We start from the raw sequence: 22210 nt of genomic DNA, 5'->3' as shown, positions 1-22210 counted from the left end.
TTTTGCTTTCCTTTAATTGTCTTTTAAAATACCTGTTCACTTGCTTATATTTCAACTAGATTTTAAGATGCATATGGACAAAGGCTAGGTTTATTATTTTTGGCATTTGATTTTTGAATTTTATCACAGTGGTTGGCATAGAGTAAGGACTCAATATGTATTTGTTGACTGAATATATGAGTTTCAGTTTTGATTCTGAAGTTTGTATTTATAGATTAAAAAAATTTTTAAACATAAACATAACTATTTATAGAATTTTTAAAAATAGGACATATTTTCCTATATATTAAAACTAGCATAGAGCTGACTGATGTGGTAAAGAATAAATAAGAAATGATTAAAAAACAGCTTTAAAGGATAGAATTAATATGAAATGTATACATTATAACAATATTTACAAATGAGTTAAACTTCTCTATTAAAAGAACAAAAAGGTCATGTAGGATTTTTAAAAAGATTTATTGATTTATTGATTTATTTTAGAGAAAGAGGATGAGAGAGAGAGAGAGAGAGAGAGAGAGAGAGAGAGAGAGAGAATGAGTGGGGGAGGGGCAGAGAGAGAAAATCCCAAGCAGACTCACTGGTGAGCACAGAGCCTGACTCGGGGCTCGATCCCACGACCCATGAGATCATGACATGAGATCATGACCTGAACCAAACCACCAGTTGGGTGCTTAGCCAACTGAGTCACTCAGGAGCCCCTCATACAGGATTTTAAAAAGTCATCAAGATAATGTTGAAAAAAGATACCATTCAAGAAAAATCACCCAAAAAGTTAAAAGTTAAAGAATAAGCAAAGGTCAGTGCGAACAAAAAGAAAGTGGGCATCCAAAGCAAAACCATGACCAATCTATATTGATAAAGGGTAAGATTCACATTTTGTCATCCCCTTTTCACCTATGTTTATCCCTTTATGTATGTGTGTATTTAATTAATGAGTTATTGCTGTTGTTATTTATTTATTTATTTTTTAAGATTTTATTTATTTGAGAGAGAGAGAGAGAGCACAAGCAGAGGGTGGAGGAGCAGAGGGAGAGGGAGAAGCAGGCTTCCCACTGAGCAAGGAACCTGATGTGGGGCTGGATCGCAGGACCCTAGGATCATGACTTGAGCCGAAGGCAGACGCTTAACCGAATGAGCCACCCAGGTGCTCGAGTTATTGCTGTTGTGTGTGTTGTTGTTTTTTTGTTTGCTTGTTTTTAGAAAGGGAGGAGAGGGAGGATGGGAGAGGGAGAGGGGAGGGAGAGAGAGAATCTTAAGTAGGCTCCATGCCCAGTATGGAGCCCTACGTGGAGCTGGATCTCACAACCCGGAGATCATGACCTGAAATCAAGAGTTGGACACTTAACTGACTGAGCCACCCAACAGCCCCTGCGGTTGTGTTTTAAACCATGTTCTAGAGATCTTATCTAGATAATCTTTCACTAATAACCACTTAAATAACGTAGATATTAGAAATTTTTGTATTCTGTAAACAGAGACCATATTCATAAAACATTAAAGCATGATCACATATTAGAACATATAAACTTCATACATTATTAAAAAAGGCAGAAATTTACAGGACACAATCCCTGAACATACTTAGTAAAAAAGGAAATATAAACAATGTAAGTTTGACTTAAAGACTCAGTCACTTGGAGGGGCGCTTGGGTGGTTCAGTTGGTTAAGTGTCCGAGTCTTGGTTTAGCCTCAGGTCATGATCTCAGGATTGTGAGATAGAACTCCGTGTCAGACTCCATGCTCGGTGGGGAGTCAGCTTGGGAGTCTCTTCCTCTGCTCCTCCCCTGCTAGTGCACTCTCTCTCGCTCAAGTAAATGAATGAAACTTTTTTTTTTTTAAAGACTCAGTTACTTGGAAATTAAAAAAAATTATCCTGAGTAGCTTCAGGTCTAAAGGAAAACAAAATTGCAATTATAGGATAACTAGAATAGCATGACAGCCAAAATCATGACTGTACTTGAGAATTTTAAATGTGTTATTTATTAAAGAAGAAAAATGAAGGTTAAGCAGGCTGAGTGTTAATATAAGAAGTTAAAAGAGGGCAGTATAGGAATTTAAGGACATCAGTAGGATAGAACAAAAAAGATTAAAGCAGAAAATTATGAATTTAAAAACAAATTCTAGGAAATACATTTAAAACACAGTCCACTGAAAGGGTCAATTATTAGACAGATCTGAAACAAAACAAAGAAAACAATAAGAGCAACAGGAGAGAGAGACACACATTATAAATGAAAATGATAATAACCACTAATATATGAATAATTTTTCCCAAATAATTTATAAATATGATGCATTTCAGTTAAAGTTGTAAAATTTTCAGTGGCAGATTTGACAAAATGATGTTAAAGTCATCTGTAAAACTAATGTTTCCTAAAGTTAAAAAACAAGTAAAATAGACATTGTTTAGTTAAACATGATGATATGTAAACATTATTTTAAAAAGTGGGAAAATGATAAACACAAAATTGAGGACTGTGGTTACCTCCAGGTGTGTGGTAGGAGAATAGAATGGGGAGGATAAGGGAAAATGTAAACTAATGTTAATATTCCCAATCTTGGCCTAGGTGATGGATTTTTTTAATTTTAAAAATTAAAATTTCTTTTATTGGTGTGCTCTACACTCAATGTGGGCATACTGTGGCAGTATGTGGGCAGAGGGAGAAGCAGACTCCCTATTGAGCAGGGTGGCTGATGCTGGGCTCGATCCCAGGACCCTGGGATCATGACCTGAACCAAAGGCAGACACTTAATCAACTGAGCCCCCCAGGTGCTGCACAACACACAACACTCTTTGGCTTGGCATAGTCAAGTTCTTTCTCCGTTTTAGAAAGCTTTTTCTGTATTGTATCTTTGAATTTTTTTTTGAGTATTTTTAATAGAAGATATTTTGCTGGATTTAGGAGGATGGGTAAATATTACCCATTTCTTTCTCTCCCAAATTGGAAAGCAAGCAAGCAAACCTAGGAGACAGGTTAATGGAATTTAATATCATTATTGAAAAGCTGGAAAATATGACTTGAGAGCTGAGGTCAAGGGGATTTATGATATTCCTCCATCCACTGACGCCCACCCTGCTCCTTGGCTGTAAAGTACCACTTGTGCTTATTTGAATCTCTCTCCCCCACTGTAAAATCCCATTGAAGTGGTCCCTCTACTTGTCACTATGGTCCCGAATAAAGTCTGACTAACCATCTTTAACGAGGGTCATTGAATATTTTCTTTCATTAACAGGGTTACTTCAATGTTAGTGGGGGTTTTCCTGCTTCAGACACCAGTTATGCCATACTATGTTTACCTAGATTTCATCATTTTTAGTTTCTCTCTGATTGCTTTAATCTCTTTTTCATCTGTCTTCAGCATGACTGTCTCTATCTTTCCTCCATGTCAATTGTTCTGTCTGTATACATGTGTAATAGTCTCCTGTTTTAAAATCCACCCATCAGGTCTTTGATAATCACGTTTAGGTCCTCAAATAGTCTCATTAAATCTGCAATCTTCTCATCTTCTTTTAAAAAATCTATCTTTGAGCAAATTTGTTAATGTTCTAAATAATTTGAAGCACTTGGGAATTTTTCCCCCTTAGGTTACACATATTTTTTCCTGTCTTCTATATGCTAATTTCTTCCCCTCTTTCCCTCAATCCTTCCTTCTTTCCCCCCTTTCCTTCCTTCCTTGCTTTCTTTTTTTCCTTCCTCATTTAGCTTGCAGACTTGCCATGCCATCCTTTTTCCAGATTATGCATGCTTAGGTGGCTCTGCCACATTTTATTTAATCTGGTAGAGTGTGGGAGGATTCTTAGCCTCTCTTTGCACCTTACCTTCGACGTCTGTACTTCCTCCGTTGCTCCACAGTTTGAGTACTGAATTTTTGGTGATCCTTCTACTTTTTGTGTCACCAAAACACATTGGCATCCAGGAGGAAGCACTCAAGCTAGGCTCTCACCATTATTAGAACACCTGAGCTCTGCTGTCACACTTCCAAGATTGTATAAACCAGTGGAACCACTCCAGGATCTACTCTACCTAGTTGGCGGTTGTATTCCATTCCTGGGAGAGAATATCTTTGCATTTCAGGTGGGATCCTCAATTTGGTATGTGTAGCCCTGGGATCTTGTTTTCTGACAGTTCTTCACAAATTTCTCTCTAGAAAACATTTGTCGTATTCTTGACTTAGAGGAAGGGAAAGATGGTATCTCCACCCCTTTGCATTTAGCCTTTTAAATGTTGGTATGGCTGACAGAATGTCCCTGTCTCCCCCAAGGATGTCTATGCCTTAATCTCTGGAACCTGTGAATATGTTATGTTACATGGCAAAAAAGTCTTTGCAGATGACCATAAAATAGGGAGATTATCCAGGATTATCCAAAATGGCCCAATCTAAGTACATGAGCATTGAAAAGCAGAGACTTTCTCTAACTGGAGGCTGAAGAGATGTGGCAAAAAAAGAAGTCAAAGGAATTCAAACCATGTTGAGGGCTCAACAGGAATTCTCTGGTTTGAAGATGGAAGGGCAACATGATGAGGAATTCTGGTGGTTTTACGGAGCTGAGAGAGGCTCCCTGTTGACAGCCAGGAAGGAAACAGGGACCTTACCTCTGCCTGAATAACTGAATTCTGTCGATAGCCTGAATGAGTTTGGAAACAGACTCCCTCGGCAGAACATCCAGATAAGGGTCCAGCTTGACAACAAGTTTATCTCAGCCTGTGAAACTCAGGCCGGAGGAACCAGCTGAGCTCACCAAACTCCTGACCTACTGGACTGTGAGTTAATAGATTTGTGTTGTTTTAAGCTGCTAAATTGTGCTCATTTGTTATGGCAGCTATAGAAAATGAGCACATGGAGGTATTAGTAAGAAATGTCATGATTTTGATGACTGACTAGCCTGTGATCAGGATGTGAGGGGTAAAGGTAGGACTCATCATGCTGTGCTACCTGATTCTGCTTTAAGTTCTTTTTTTTGGACACCTTTTCTTTGGAAATGGATATATTTAGACTCTGCCCCCCTTCTTTTTGAGTACTACTGTGAACTTATTTTGACATAAGTGTGCTTTAATTCATACGGTATTGCAAGAGAGAGAATCAGTATAGCTTCATTCAGCCATCTGAATTCAGAAATCTCTTGAGAATGAAGGAACATTCCATGAGTCTAGAATCAAAACACATTAGTAAAAATAAAGACTATTTGAAAATAAAATGAAATGTGTGTGTGTGTGTATGTGTATGTATGTGTGTGTGATAGTTACTTATATTTGTCAACTGGACCATAGGATGCCCAGATAAATATCTTAAAAATTATTTCTGGGTGTGTCTCTGGGGTTGTTGCCAGAAAAGATTAGCATTTCAATTCACAGATTGAGTAAAGCAGATTGTTCTCCCCAGTTTGGATGAGCATCATCCAATCTATTGAGTGCCTCAGTAGAATAAAAGGTGGGATAAAGAATAATTTGCTATCTCTGCTTGACTGATGACGTAGGACGTTAGTCTTCTGCCCTTGGACTAGACTTACACCATCAGTTCTCCTGATTCTCAGACCTTTGGACTTGGAATGAAACTCTATCACTGGCTTTCTGGGATCTCCAGCCTGCAGATGACAGATTGTGGGACTTCTCCATAATCACAAGAGCAATGCCTTATGACTATCATCTATCTATCTATCTATCTATCTATCTATCTATCTATCTATCTATCTATCATCATCATCTCCAGTTGGTTCTGTTTCTCTGGAGGATCCTGACTGATACACTGTATGTATATGTTTATATGTACACAAACATATGACATGATATAGTTTTAGGTTACTCATATACTAAAGCTGAAAATACAGGTTATAAAATATTTTTAATCTTCTTGCTGGAAAGGAAAAGTATAAAAGGCAGTATTACTGTCACTTTGAAGGGAACATCAATAGTATATTGATCTACTGGTGACAGAAATGAAAATACTCATCTTGGTGACAGGAATGAAAACTGGAATACAAGAATAAATGTCTTGAAAATACCTAGATTTTATTGTTTGGTCTTTTAGTTTTTTAATCCTACGAAAATGCGCTAGACACAATCTCATGTCAGGTGCAATGCCAAACTTGAGGAGTCAATGATGAGCAAGGGAGACATTATGCCTACCTTTTTGGAGCACTTGTGGCAGCCCAGGAGAGCCTGTTCAGTCATGAAATCAGCATGGATGAATTTGTATTGATAGGAATATGGTTGACACAGGCACTCTTCTGGATTCTTGGGCTGAACCCGTGTTCCTGCTTTAGGGTGTACTGGGAAATATCAGTCTCTAAATAAATCTCATGGAGTATATGAGAGTCTATGGGAATATGCAGTAGGGGCTACACCCAATCAGTAGCCAAATGGATATTTCTTTGAGGAAACCTGTAAGAGAGATTATGATAGAAATTAACGAGTAGACAGGGGAGTCCTGGAAAGCCTGTCAGGAAGAGGCAGCAGCAAGGTGGAAGACCTGGGAGAAACAAGGGCATGGTAAAGTAATAGGGTTGGTAGATGTTTTGTATGGAGAAAGGGGGTGGAGTGAGGTGGGGCTAATTGTCGGACAAAAGGTCAGTAGTTACAAGGTAATACCATTTTTTCAGTCTTGATCAATTACCCCAATAACTTAAGGAATTGGACGATAAGCCTGATTTTTATTTTTATTTTTCTGGCTTTATTGAGATATAATTGACATATAACATTGAATAAGTTTAAAGTGTAAAACATAATGATTATATATATATATATATCAAAATGATTATCACAATAAGGTTAGTTGACACATCCATCATCTCATATAGCAGCAATGTTTGTGTGTGTATGCGGTGAGAACTTTTTTTTTAGGATTTTATTTATTTATTTGACAGAGAGAGACACAGCGAGAGAGGGAACACAAGCAGAGGGAGTGGGAGAGGGAGAAGCAGGCTCCACGCGGAGCAGGGAGCCCGATGTGGGGCTCGATCCCAGGACCCTGGGATCATGACCTGAGCCGGAGGCAGACGCTTAAGGACTGAGCCACCCAGGCGCCCCTGAGAACTTTTAATATATACTCTCCTAGTAACTTTCAAATATACAATACAGCATCGTTAATTTTGTTATCATGCTGTACATGATGTCTGCAGAACTTATTTATCTTATAACTGGAAATGTGTATCCCTTGACCACCTTCACCCATTTTCTCTATCCCTCCAACCCTCCACCTCTGGCAACCACCAATCTATTCCCTGTTTCTATGCATTTGTTTTTTTTAGGTTCCACATATAAGTGAGATTGTACAGTATTTGTCTTTCTCTGACTTATTTCACTTAGTATAATGCCCTCAAGTTTCATCCATGTTGTTACAAATGACAGGATTTCTCCTTTTAAATTTTTAAAAAATTTTTATTTACTTATTTATTTGATGGAGAGAGACACAGTGAGAGAGGGAACACAAGCAGGGGGAGTGAGAGAGGGAGAAGCAGGCTCCACGTGGAGCAGGGAGCCCGATGTGGGGCTCGATCCCAGGACCCTGGGATCATGACCTGAGCCGGAGGCAGATGCTTAACGACTGAGCTAACCAGGCGCTCTCGGAATTCTTTTTTTTAAAAAGATTTTATTTATTTATATGAGAGAGAGAGTGAGCATGAGCAGGGGGAGGGGCAGAGGGAGAGGGAGAAGCAGACTCCCTGCTCAGTAGGGAGCCAGACATGGGGCTTGATCCCAGGACCCTGGGATCATGACTTGAGCTGAAGTCAGATGCTTAACTGACTGAGCCACCCAGGTGCCCCAGACTTCTTCTTTCTTATGGTTGAATACAATTCCATTGTATATATATTGCATATATGTTATATATATATATACACATAATAAATGTAGTGTATATGTCATATATAATTATATATATAAAATAAATGTAGTATGTCTATCTATATTTCTATATATCACATTTTCTTTATCCATTCTGGTAGACACTTGGGTTGTTTCCATATCTTGGCTATTGTAAATAATGTTGCAATGAACATGGGGGGTGCAGATACCTCTTTAAGATAGTAACTGAATTTTCTTCAGATATATATCCAGAAATGGAATTGCTGGATCATATAGTCATTCCATTTTTTAGTTTTGGAGGAACCTACACACTGTTTTCATAGTGGCTGCACCAATTTACATTCCCACCAAGAGTACACAAGGGCTCCCTTTTCTTCAGACCCTTGCCAGCACTGTTACAGCTTTCTTTTCTTTTTGGTAATAGTCATTCCAACAGGTGTGAGGAGATACCTCATTGTGGTTTTATATGATTTGCATTGCCCTGATGGTTACTGATGTTGAGAACCTCTTAACATACTTGGTTAAGTCTGTAACAAGTACTAGATGAAGAAAGTAGAGCTGGTTTTGTTTCTTTGATGACTTTCAGGCTGAATTATCTACCTCTGAGACTAAAGCCAGGTTTCATAACCAGAAGAGGTGGAAGGATAGAAAATCTTTAATGGACTTTCAATTCGTTTTGCCAATAAACAGCAGTTTGGAAAAGAGTTAAGTTAAACCTTGAAAATGGAATGTCTCAACATGACCTCTCAGAAACCTACCCACTTGCCCTTGTCCTTCCAGCAAATGAATTCCGTTTGGTGGTGGTGGTGGTGGGTGTTTGATTTTACGGAAGTTTGAAATCCTGAGGGTACTAGAGAACAGTTGGAGCAATCTGTGTTATTAGATTTGTTTTTTTTCTCCTAAAGATCACAACTGAGCTATAGATTTATGACCAGGTCTCTTAGGCACTCAGGTGGATTTGTTTTTGCTTGGCTGGCTCAATTGAGTAGATGAAATTGCAACCTAATACAACACATTTTAAAAACATCTGAGTAACTAAGGCACTTCAGCGAGAATCTTAGTGCTCCAGAAGTCCAAACCAGCCATTTGTAATTTGCTTGTAACATTGGCAACAAATTCAATTAGTGAATATTTACATCTTACAGATCTAATGTGCTTCTTTACAAGTCTAATATATTAGGAAGATAAAGACTTTTATTCAGAATCTTTTTTATCCAATTTGAAACATGTTCAAATTTTCAGAGCCCTGGGTTGAACATGCTTCAAGTGGTCACTGACAGGTCCTAAAGTTATCAGAAATCTGGGAGCAGAGAACTAATAAGACATGATATGAAATATGTATATATAAAAGAATGGAAAATGTAGTCCTTTATTTTTTAAGGTATTGACAGAGTCTATTTAAAGAGCTGGTATTTAAGAAGGAACATGAGCAGTAAGGAGAGGGGATTTTTTTTTTTTTAATGTGTGTGTTATGTTGCAGTAATGAGAGGAATCTAAATCACATTTCCTGTAATGTCCTGAGATCGAATGTTATATATTCAACTTTAAAAAAAGCATGTTGAGAAAAAGAAACCAACACGTATTCTATGCTAAGGAATGAGAGGGTTGGGACCTTGAGACACGCTTCAGAGAACAATGTGGGTGGGGAGTTTTTAAAATGAATTATCCACTTGCAACGTATTCAGAAAATTTTGATCAAGACAGTCCTTTGATTTTAGTAACACATGGGATTTCGTACTTTCTCTGAGCAATTCAAGTTTCCTTCTCAGAATCTTTTGACTGCTTAGCTTGAATTGTATCATGTTATAAACTGAAAATTTTATGAGCTAGACTGTAAAATGATTCTCAAAAATAAAATAGAAAAACAGTTTTAACAATAAAAGTTTTGGTTTGAGATTTGAAAATTCTTATTCAATGTCATACTCAGTGGAAGAGAAAAGACTTCCCATGTAGATAAAACAGATTCTACGGCATCACTCTTCCATCCATGCTTAAAGCCCGTATGCAGGAGAAGATGGAAAGTCAGAGATTGAATTTTAAAATTAATTAGTAAAAATGCCTCCTATGTGTGTAATTAAAAATTCAAGTATAGAAAATTGTGTTAGCTATTTGGAGAACAGCATAGGACACAAAAGTAATTGGTGAAAAATGAATTAGTATCAATACAAAAATAAAAATCATAGGATTTAATGGATCTTACTGTAGGAAACCTATCATTACTTGTCAATGTAAAGAATTTAAAGCATAGGATTATATATTGGTTCTCTTCTAACTAACACTTTAAAATGCACTTAGTATAAACCAGAGTTCTGTTAGGTGAAAACCTAAGTTAGTGTAAAACATTATCGTTTGACTAAGATACTTGGACATTTTGGATAATTTTGTTTCTGCATACCTCTTTCTTCCTAAAATTCCACTGAAAGAAAAATGCTTCTGGGAGTAGTAAGCAATTACATTCTTAATTTAAATATTTACTTTAGAAAAGATGATTTGAATTTTACTCATAAATGAGTTTTGAAAGTGCTTGATCTTACAACAATCGGACATGAGTCAACATGGATTTTTGACAGATAAATCCCGTCAAATGAATCAACTTTTTAAAAGCTGAAATAATCACGGTCATAGATACACCTCCTACGCACTTAAAAAAAAAAACAAAAAACAAAACCTGTCTAGACAATTTGATTTTAGCATTCCTGGAATATAGTAGTAACACCTACCATTTGCTGGGCAACTACTTTATGCGATACTTTTCCAGGAACCTTTCATGGTTTTTCATTAAATTCTCAAAAAGCTATGGCGCAATTATCTTCATATTACAGTTAAAGAAAATGAGGTCTCAGAGTTTAAGTGACTTGTCCCAGATCGTACTGTAAATGGCAGAGGCAGAGTTGGAATATAAGGGTCTTTTCCTGAATACCCTGTTCTTTGCCTCACCCTTCAGCTGCCTTCCCAAGGCCAAAGACAGCCCTGGCTCTTAGGATGACCAACTGTCCCAGGATTCCCAGGAAAGAGGGATTCCACGACTATGGGACTTTTAGTGCTAAACTTGAGAAAGTCTTGGGCAAACCCAGGCGAATTGGTCTCTTTATCAGTAGTGTGTTCTTACAGCTAGTTCATGGCCATGCTGTTCTACTAGAAGCTTTTTATCCCTACTGAATTATTGTCACCAGTGAGGCTATTTCTCTAACCAGTAAGATAAAACTCAGAGAGCTGCCTCCTGGAATAGCTGGAAAACTGTGCTGGCCAGCTCTTGACACAGAGGAAGAATTAAGCCTGCTTTTTATTAATCCATCCTAATTTTTAGCATAAATCTTAGATACAATTTTGAAACATTTTTCACACTCCAGAACTCTACAAAGTTAAAGAGACTATTAATCAAGGATGCTTTTGCATTTTTTGTCTCTATCGAAAGGGGAATGGGGGTGTCGTCTGATGAAAATGCCTTCCTTGTTCATATAGCGGGCCACTTACCAGTCCTTTACTCTTCAGTCTAATCCTTTTCCTTGTGACTGTTCTCACATCTTTTTCATCTGATAGGTTTTTTTTTTTTTTTTTTTTTCTTTAGGACCATAAGTTTCTTGATGGTGGAATGCATATCTTTAGGTCAGCATAATAGGTAAAATCAGACTCTGGGGACAGACCGCTGATTTCTAGCTGTTGACTAAGAGCAAGATTACTTAACTTCCCTGTTTCTGGTTCCTTTATCTTTAAAATAGGGACAATAATAGTTCTTACCATTCAAGGTTATTGGGGAGATCAAGTGAGTTATTTATGTTAAGCACTTACAATAATACCTGGCACAAAGGAAGTGGATTAACCATGTTGACTTTTTAAAAAGATTATTTATTTATTTACTTAAATTCAATTAGCCAACATATAATACATTATTAGTTTCAGATGTAGTGTTCAATGATTCAGCAGTTGTGTATAACACCCAGTGCTCATCACATCACGTGCGCTCCTTAATGCCCACCACCCAGTTACCCCATCCTCCCACCCACCTCCCCTTCAGAAACCCTCGGTTTTGTTTCCCAGAGTCCAGAGTCTCTCATGGTTTGTCTCACTCTCTGATTTCTTCCCAGTTTTCCCTCCCTTCCCCTGTGGTCCTCTGCACTGTTCCTTATGTTCCACATATGAGTGAAACCATATAATTGACTTTCTCTGCTTGACTTATTTCACTCAGCATAATACCCTCCAGTCCCATCCATGTTGATGGAAAAGTTGGGTATTCATCCTTTCTGATGGCTGAGTCATATTCCACTGTACATATGGACCACATCTTCTTTATCCATTCATCTGTTGAAGGGCATCTCTACTCCTTCCACACTTTGGCTGTTGTGGACATTGCTGCTATGAACACTGGGGTGCATGTGCCCCTTCTTTTCACTGCATTTGTATCTTTGGGATAAATACCTAGTAGTGCAATTGCTGGATCATAGGGTAGCTCTATTTTTAACATCTTGAGGAACTTCCCTACTGTTTTCCAGAGTGGCTGCACCAGCTTGCATTCCCACCAACAATGTAAGAGGTTTCCCTTTTCTCCACATCCCCGCCAACATTTGTTGTTTCCTGTCTTGTTAATTTTAGCCATTCTGACTGGCGTAAGGTGGTATCTCATTGTGGTTATGATTTGTATTTCCCTGATGACAAGTGATGTGGAGCATTTTTTCTTGTGTCTGTTGGCTATTTGTATGTCTTCTTTGGAGAAATATCTGTTCATATCTTCTTCCCATTTCTTGACTGGATTATTTGTTTTTTGGGTATTGAGTTTGATAGTTCTTTTTTTATTTTTAAAGATATTATTTATTTACTTATTTGTCAGAGAGAGAGAGAGAGAGAGAGCACAAGCAGGGGGAGTGACAGGCAGAAGGAGAAGCAGGCTCCCTGCTGAGCAAGGAGCCCAATGCGGGACTGGATCCCAGGACCCTGGGATTATGACCTGAGCCGAAGGCAGACACTTAATTGACTGAGCCACCCAGGCATCGCTGAGTTTTATAAGTCCTTTATAGATCTTGGATACCAGCCCTTTATCTGATATGTCATTTACAAATAGTTTCTCCCATTCCGTAGATTGCCTTTAATTTTGTTGAATGTTTCCTTTGCTGTGCAGAAGCTTTTTATCTTGATGAAGTCCCAATAGTTCATTTTTGCTTTTGTTTCCCTTGCATTTAGAGACGTGTCTTGGAAGAAGTTGCTGTGGCCAAGGTCGAAGAGGTTTCTGCCTGTGTTCTCCTCTAGGATTTTCATGGATTCTGTCTCACATTGAGGTCTTTCATCCATCTTCAGTTTATCTTTGTGTACGGTGTAAGAGAATGGTCCAGTTTTATTCTTCTGCATGTGGCTCCAATTTTCCCAGCACCATTTATTGAAGAGACTGTCTTTTTTCCTTTGGATATTCCTACCTGCTTTGTTGAAGATTAGTTGACCTTAGAGTTGAGGGTCCATTTCTGGGCTCTTTCTTCTGTTCCATTGATCCATGTGTCTGTTGAAAAAGAATACCAAAGCTGGAGGCATCACAATGCCTGACTTCAAGCTATATTACAAAGCTCTCATCATCAAGACAGCATGGTAATGGCACAATCATATTTACTTTTACTGGTCTTAGATGATGCTATGCTGTTCTTTGTATTGGGTGCGCTCACTGTCACAGCTGATGAGTTGGTTACTTTGGCATGTAGCATATGTGCTGAAAGTTTCACAGCCACTTTTTCTAAGAAATAGGAATTTGTTATTGTTCTCTGTTCTTGATGTACTAACCAATCCTCTGTTGTAAGGAAGAGTATAGTGATTCTTATCAGAATTCAGAGGGGCTGCCGTCTTAAATTCGAGGCTAGAATGTTCTCTGTATATAAGCTAAAAACAATCTCTTTGGTCATTCTTCTTGCTCACTTTTTTTTTTCCTGTGTAAATTACAAATGATTCATAAATGTTGAGACCAGTTTTGTTAAGGAGAAAATGCTCCCTGATTATGTAAAATATACCTAAGGTATATCATTTATGTACATTATGTACACTTCAATGTAGTCAACTAGGGTCTTTAAGACAGTAAAAGTTGCCAAGTAATGAGGCTTGGCAGTGGCCTGAAAAGAGTTACCTACTTTTACATGAAAGTGCTTCCATTAAAATGTAAATTTCGAGTGAAAGAAATTACACCTTTGTAATTTTGCTGTCCAGAGACTGACACACACTTTAGGTTAGATGTCTTTTAAACACCATACCACTCCACTGTCATCTGCTCTACCCACTGCGTTGTGTCAAAGATTCAGAAGACTAATTGACCATAGTGAGTCATTCTACTCTTGGTTAATCAAGAGGAGTTACAGTGCTTTAAGGAGGCATGGCATGGTAGTATGTACAGAAAGCAGCTGGGTTTTAGCAACAATTAAAGTGTACAGATGTAAAAACAATAAACAGAGGGACAGATTTGAAGGAATCTGGAATCTCATTACGTGGTTTCTTTTCTGTTGGCTTATAATGCCAAATTATCTAACATAACAATATTAATAATTATTTAGTAAATTTTAATAAGTACCAAGAATTATGTTGAACAGATTAATAATAATTATTGTTTGAATTTAAAGGGTGTGATCCATTTTGTGAAATATGACGAAAAATGTGAAATAGCGGCAGAAATTATTAAAGGTATTTCTTTTAGTTGACTGTTTATTTAATGTGTTCTATTACAATAGAGCAATAATTCTGGAAAACACCAAGGCAAGGTGTTATCTATCTATCTGAAGGGGTTTTATACTGGGAAAAATCAACATATCTTTGCTGATATTAGAGCTTTACCTTTTCTAAGAAGCTTTTGATCCTATAAACTAATTTCCAAATCTTTCCGTGGTCATTACATTAGAAGTGATGCAGTGATCTTTGAAAATGCAGGAAGTCTTTCTGGAATGTTGACCTCAGAACATTTTGGGTCAGTATTTCTGAACTATCCGTCTTGGCATCTAGGCATTGGGGTGCCCTTAACAAGGAATATTTAAGTACAGCTAAGATGTTTGGGAAGAACACCACAAACCAGGAGCTGAATTCAGTGACAAAGGTCCAGGTTCCTTGCTTGCTTGTCTTATATTCCTCTGTCCTGAATACTGCCTTTTGTGCCTGGGTATTCCTTTATTTCTTGAGTAATAGGAAGCAACTGCCCAGAGAGCTGATTATAAAGGTCACTAAAGGGCCAGGGGAGTAAATTGGAAATTTGGTGCCAGTTAACTCAGCTTTCTACAAATCACACTCTAGATAATTATTAATATATAATAATTAAAATAATAATAATAATACATTTGTCTTTCCTTCTCTGGGAACTGGGGGAGGGCTTCTCCTGTTCCTGTTCAATAAAGCCTATCTGGAACATAGATGTGATGCTTGGGGATGAGGCAGCCATTTTGTGATCATAATGATATTAGAAATCTTGGGAGAAAAAAATGACATGTGTAATTTCTTTGTTTGGAATTTTGGTGCTTGTAAGTGCAGATTATACACTATAATTACAGGTAGTGTCACCAGCTCTAAGACCTGGTGATAGTTACCAGCAGCTCAAATTCCGAAGTGAAATATGGCATACACATTATTCACATACGAGTGTTTCCAGACTTTTGTTTTCCTCTGCCTGCCTAGAGGTCTCTGATTTCTGTGGGTCAGTTATGTCCCTCTCTGCAGCCTTTGAGGGGAGCTGCATTGACAGAAGGATTCTTTTTGTCTTTTATGACACAGAGTCAAAACACAAGGATGATGACAGAAAGGACAATAGTCTTGCAGGTAGGTCAGGAGGAAAAATTTCTTTTTTCTACTTTTTAGGGACTGTGTATAAAAGAGATATGAGAGCAGCGGTGGCATATGAGGAAAGTGGTTATGGGGTTCAAGAAGCCCACAGATGGCAGGTACTGAGGGTTTAGAAATTTGATGCTATCTAGCCCCTGCATCCCTTGCCTTTCTAACACAGAGTCTGGAAAGCAATGCGCTCAATGTCTTGGGCCCCTTTGTAGGTAGGAGGGCCATTAAACATGATTCTGCCTAGGAAGATATGGGATAAAATGTTTGGGGAGGCAAAAACTACATTTCTGAATAAAGCCTTGCTAGGAAAAAGCTCTTGATCCATTTCCTGTTATCGCTCTAGAACATGGAATATCTTGCAAACATGCTCATGAAAGTCACTTGCCAAGGATGGCGAGATAGGAGAAAGAAGGAGCAACATGCCGGTTCTCCTGCACTGAAATGGGATTGCCTACCTCTGGACACTGTGAAGTGATAAATAAGAAAAAAGGAAAACCTCATTTATCAGATAGGGGCCTGGCAGACACAAGAGGTGGACTCAGAAGGCTTTACAAATAACTTAATGAAAGAGACTCTTTACAGAGATGTGAGGGAGGATAAGGAAATGTGTCAGTCAGGGTTCTTCAGAGAAATAAAACCAATAGGCTCTTTCCTTCCTTTCTTCCTTCTTTCTTCCTTTCCTTCTCTCCTTCCACCCTTCAGCCACCCACCTGCCCTTTCCCCACCCCCCTTCCTTTTTCCCTTTCTTCCTTTCCTTCTTGGACCCGTTTATGTGATTATGGAGGCTGACAAGTCTAAAATCGGCAGAGCTGATGTCTCCGTTTCAGTCCAAAGGCCGGCAGGTTGCTATAGAGTGAAGAAGAGCTGGTGGCTTAGTTTGAATGCCATCAGGCAGGAGGATTCTGTCTTACTTGGGGGAAGAGTCAGCCTTTCTGTTCTATCCAGGTCCTCAGTGGATTGGATCAGGCCCAACCACATTAGGGAGGACAACCCGCTTTACTTGGTCTACCAATATAACCGTTAATCTCATCCAAAAACTCCTTCACAGACACACTCGGAATAATGTCTGACAAAATATCTGGCCACCGCATGGCCCATGCAAATGGACACATAACATCGACCATCGCAGGAACTAACGAGAGATGGTGCAACACCCAGGGGTTAGAAACAGTGGGGATTCTGAGAGGTCAAGGGAGGGAATAGTATTCAGTGGAGCCAGAACTTGAGTCAGAGAAGAGGTGTTACCTCAGATGACCTGTGACTACAAAGGAAAGAAACTGCCAGAACTATAGCTGTGCAAGTAAGGGGGTTGGGGTGGAGATGACGGGAAATAAATACTCGATCCTTTCTCCTCCTACCTAAGTACAGCGTGGATGATGCTGTCCATGCAGGTCAGCCTCCTGGGACACAGAACAGCTCAGAGACTGGTGCAAGTAGGGAGATTAAGATTAACCAGAACACTTTAATAATTTAAGCCATGACTTCATTATTTACAGAACTAACTTCATTAACTTAGTTTAAAAAAGCCAATGTACGATAATTCAGCCCCTCAGTCAAATGTGATCCTTGCTGATACAGAAGGTGACAAATCAGTTTTTCGGTTGCTGGACTTTGTGTCCTTGATTGAAATACTATTCAGATTGGACCATACGAATGGTGCTTTATATTTCTTTGCCAACTAAGGCATACTTTAGTCTGGTTTGCCAGGAACAAACCGGACTACAGTGGTTTACATTATTATTTACATATTAAAGAGTTTGCAATTTCTTAAATTTTCCTAGTGGGAATAATACAGATAACAAATATAAATTAAAAAGTTGCATATGATTTTTGAGAATCATAAAATTAGCACCAGATTCTCGCTAAAGGAATATTGAATAAATATTTAAATGATATTGACTTTAGGGGAACCAAAGTATCAATCTCCCTTGTTCTGATGTTGGATCGAAGGTTCCAGCTAATGCCTACTTTACGGACTGAGGCATTTCTAACATCGGAAGAGACAGTTTGGGCTTGTGGTTGGGTGACGTATGATCCAACTTTCCTGGAGTTTACTAAGGCAGACATTCAGTTCAGTTGCGGGAATCAGCCCATGGGGCAGTATCTGGATCCTCCGGGACTCCAATTGCTTCCCTCGGGCCTTGGAGTTTGGCTGAGGAAGGAGAAGGTAGCAGCTCGAATTTACATGATGCAGACCTTACTGGGGTTGGGAATGCTGGCCTTTCTGCTCTTGGAAAAGGCAGACTGTTTTCAGTAATACCACGGAGTGGTTTATCTGAAGGGTGGGCAAATATTTACATTGCATCAGCCATTGACTCCTAATTCCTACTTGAAAGCAGATGCGGCTCATACTTGAAAGCAGACGCAGCTCAGTGCTTATCTGAACTCTGCTCTGACTAAAGCTAAGTATCTTTAAACATGTGGGTGTGGCAGTCCAGGAGGCAAACAAGCCAAGGATCTGAACCGAGAAAAATAACAAGTCTACTGACCCAAACTTGGCAACATTGTACACTGTTATTAAAAAGCACTGACTCATTGCAGCTGTGGTCATTTCCAAGTGGCCAGAAGGATTGGGTGAAGGAACAGGAACCCCAGAAGTGTGTGACCATCACCTACATTGGATTGGTATGGCTCTTGAAGTGCTTTAAACCTGTCTAAAATATATGAATGCGTGTTTCTTTGGGACATCAAAGCTCAGTGGCACATAGGGACCCCTATATCCTGGAGAGCCTAGGGTTTTGTTTTGTTTTGTTTTGTTTTTTAACAGACCATCATATTGGCATGGTCTAGATGCTGAGAACTGGGTGTTTTGTTAAGGATAGTATACCACTTGGGGATCCACAGTGTCTGCCTCCTTTATGGTGAAATGGTTTGTGGGTAGTGTTCTGTGGAGGGGACTATTGAGATAATCATGAAATTTTGACTATTTGTAGTCACTACAAATTGTATGGATCACTGGGGATTTTCTTTTAAATTGCATTTCTTTTTCATCTTGTTGCATTCTTAATTTTTTGAGTTGTTATCATGAAAATCAGTACTTTCTGCATGGATATGAAAAGCATGATTTTTGTGCTAATTATTTAGCTTACAACCTGCAGATCAAGAGCGGCACGCACCACTGACTAAGCCAGCCAGGTGCCCCGGTGCAAGGCATTTAGATCTCATTGCTCCATCTCAACATTGAACTGACATCTAGAAATAACTGAAAAGAAAATCAATTATTTTCAGTTCAATCTCTAGAGAACACACAGAGATTACATTTATAATGTCCAGTTAAGTGTCTTAGGAATCTTTTCCCACATTTTGGTTATCTGTTGCTGTTATAGCAAGCCACCCCCAAATTTAGTGGCTTAACATCAATAACTGGGTTGATGAGGTCAGCTGGATGGTAGTTCTCTTCTCGTGCTGTTGGCAGGTACTGCAGTCACTTGGAAACTCATTTGGCTGGAACACCCAAGATGGCTCATTCATGGGGCTGGCTGTAGGTGCTGGCCATCAGCCCCGAGCTCAACTGAGATGTTTAGTCAGAATGTCTTGGTTTTCTTCACTTCGACCACTCTCTGAGATTGGGCTTCTCACAGCATGGCTGCCGGGTTCTAAGAGGGACTGTTCCAAGGCTGTGTAACAGGCCACCGCAGATCTCTCTAGGCTCAGCCTTGGAAGTTACACCGTATCATTTCTGTCACATGCTATGGGCCAAAGCAAGTCACAGATTCAAAGAAATTAAGAAGATTCTCCCTGTTGGTAGGTGTAGTGGCAACATTTGTGGCCACCTCTAAACCACAATAGCTGGTCTTCCTCAGTATCTCACCCAAGTAGCAGCTGCTTCCGAATCTTTCTCCTCTCTCACTCTCGACTCTGTCCAGACCTGCCTTGCTCCAGCTCTGTCTCACATTGTTTCTCTCACTACCCCCCGCTTCCTTTCCAACCCATACAATTCATCCCTCAAGTATACTTCTGCCATTTCCAGTGCTGACCCCGCTAGCCTTTCAGTTTATCCGGTATTTCTTCTTTACTCATTTACCTTGGTGTTCATAATAAATTGTTAGTTTTTCAGAGTTAATGACATAATGGTTCTTAACAGGAGCAAGCAGGAGTGGAGAGTGAATGTGATTTTAAATTTCGTTCCTGTTATATCTATGTTTAGGTGACACACAACACAATGGGACTGATTCTGGTTTAACTGCAAATGATATCAGTGGATTTTAAGCATGTGCCACAAGAAGAAGGCTAGCAGAGAAGATGCTTGATTCAGGACAGAGTCCTGGAGATTCCCTGAGGCACATCCCGGTGGGATGGATGGCGATGGTATTTGCTGGGTACCACATTATCTTGAAGAGCCATGCTGCTGGTCCTAGGGAAGTACTAAAGAGTTTAATTGTGACTTGAGATTTCCTAGGAGTAGATCCCTTGCAGAAGTTAGTTTCTTGAACTTTAGACAATGAACTTTGAGAAAATAAGCCTTTCAGCAGGTCTGTCCCTAATATTGTCTCTAGCACAGGAGTGCAAATTTAGGCCCACAAACCATGTCTAATGAAAAATTATAATACAAGTGAGTGATCTGCTAAATAAAATTTGTTTTGTTCTCCCTTAACAAATATACTTTTATATTGACCTGGGAGGCCAGGCACAAGTTCCTCATTCTCATACTTCTCAGAGTTCCATGCTAAAATGAGGCATTTTGACATTTTGAGAGTTGGCCTGCTTCCTTTTTCTCCCTTACCACCAGAACTCTCTTGGACTAAGAGGGACCTCACCAAATGTGTGTGGGCACTTCAAATCTGTGTCCATAGTTCTTAAATACAGCAGCCTCTTAGCTACTCCTCTGCCCTGAGATGTGCAAATGGCCGGTGCCATCTGCTTTCAGGAGGCACACAAGGCCAAGAGTTTCATTCTGGCTTTGGAAGCAGGCTCAGTGACATCTGGGTATGGAATTCCAGGGTCCCAGATACCCAGAGCCTGGTTGATAAGGGGAGGCATAGGTTCTGCATGAGCAAGTTTGGTTCCATGAGCTTCTTGACTTGGGAAGGGCATGGTGGGAAGGGGCCAGAATGAGCCCTCTAAAGCATGGGTCGTTGTGTAGGGGCCTCATCCAGGTCAAGGGCAACACTGCTTTTAGCCATGGGTGTGCAAACATTCAACCTATTTTTTCCCACAGGTATAGCAGCCAGAATCCCACCCTGCACTTTTCTTCCCATTACAGAAATCCAGGAAGGAATGAGACCACTGGGGGTTGGGTTGGAGCGTGAATGGATGGAAAATCTGGAAGTGATCAAGAGAATGAAGGGGGCTGAAGTTGCCTGTGGATTTCTGCTAGGAAGGGGATTGAGGGCTGAGTCAGTGGGGAGTAGGCACAGGACGGGACCATGTGACCTCGGTAGCATATGTTTCTTGCCCAGTGAGGCCGCCTTAGGTGGATGTCCTCACTGGGACTATAAGGGCTTAGATTTTTGAAACAGCCTAGTGATTATAGAATAGCCATGTGTAAGCTGTACATATGAAGTTCAAAATATCGAAGGGTTTTAAAAGACATTTCAAGCAGTCCTTCCTGCCCAGAGATTAAAGGAAGGAGACGGTTCTGTACTGGATGTCCTGAACCACCTTTAAGTCAATCTGCAGAATGTTTCCTAGTCGTTTCTTGTGATTAGGGCTGTGTGTGTGTGTGTGTGTGTGTGTGTGTGTGTGTGTGTGAGGGTGAGGGTTTGGACCTCTGGAATTAACCACCATTCAATCATTTCCTAAAGTTCGCACGAGATTTCCTTCTGCCTACTGATAACACTGTCAATGCCATTTTGGACTAAATTACAGGTGTAGATTAAGTGAGCCATTTTTTTTTTTTTTTTTTTTTTTTTATGAGAGAGAGAGTGAGCGGGGAGACCCCAGAGGGAGAGGGAGAGAGAGAATCCCAAGCAGGCTCCTCGCCCAGCATGGAGCCTGACATGGGGCTCGATCTCACCACCCTGAGATCATGACCTGAGCCTAAATCGAGAGTCAGATGCTTGACTGACTGAGCCACCCGGGCGCCCGAGTGAGCCATTCTGAAGGCTGAAGCAGCATATTACATGGGCAGCTGGTCTTCTGAACTGAACGTGGGTCATCACTTTTTTTTTTACCTCTATGATTCTTAAGCATTGTGTAGTCAATAAAACCTGAGCTTCTGCAACTCAGGCTGGCTTCAGTTTTTAACTAAATTCTTTTGTGACTCCAGGGCTACCACTGAGGTCTAGGTTGTGCGTATTGGGTCATCAGGTTTTTGTTTTTTTTTTTTTCCATTTAGGAAAATGGACTGTGGGGCTGGAAAAAAGATGCAAGGCCGTCGTGTGTGTGTGTTCATGTGAATGTGCACACATGTGTGTACATGCTTGGGGACCATGAGGTTGCACCTAGAATCAATAGGGAAATTCAGGGTGGGGTTGAGGGAGGGACTGTCACCCGGGCTTGCAGAGTATTAGGAAATATAGAGTTTTTCAACACGGGAGAGAATGGGTTGCACATAGCAGTTCTCCTGGGAAATTAAAACTCAATAGAAGAATCAGAACATGTTCCTTCTCTTAGTTTTACACTTCTCCTCCTTTATTGGGATATGAAAGAATAGAAAGGAGAAAATTATCTTTATTTTTTTTAAT

This window comes from Zalophus californianus, chromosome 1 (genome assembly GCF_009762305.2).
Source record: "Zalophus californianus isolate mZalCal1 chromosome 1, mZalCal1.pri.v2, whole genome shotgun sequence".
Lineage (NCBI taxonomy): Eukaryota > Metazoa > Chordata > Mammalia > Carnivora > Otariidae > Zalophus > Zalophus californianus.
The sequence above is the reverse complement of the archived record's forward strand: the minus strand, read 5'-3'. Positions refer to the sequence as shown.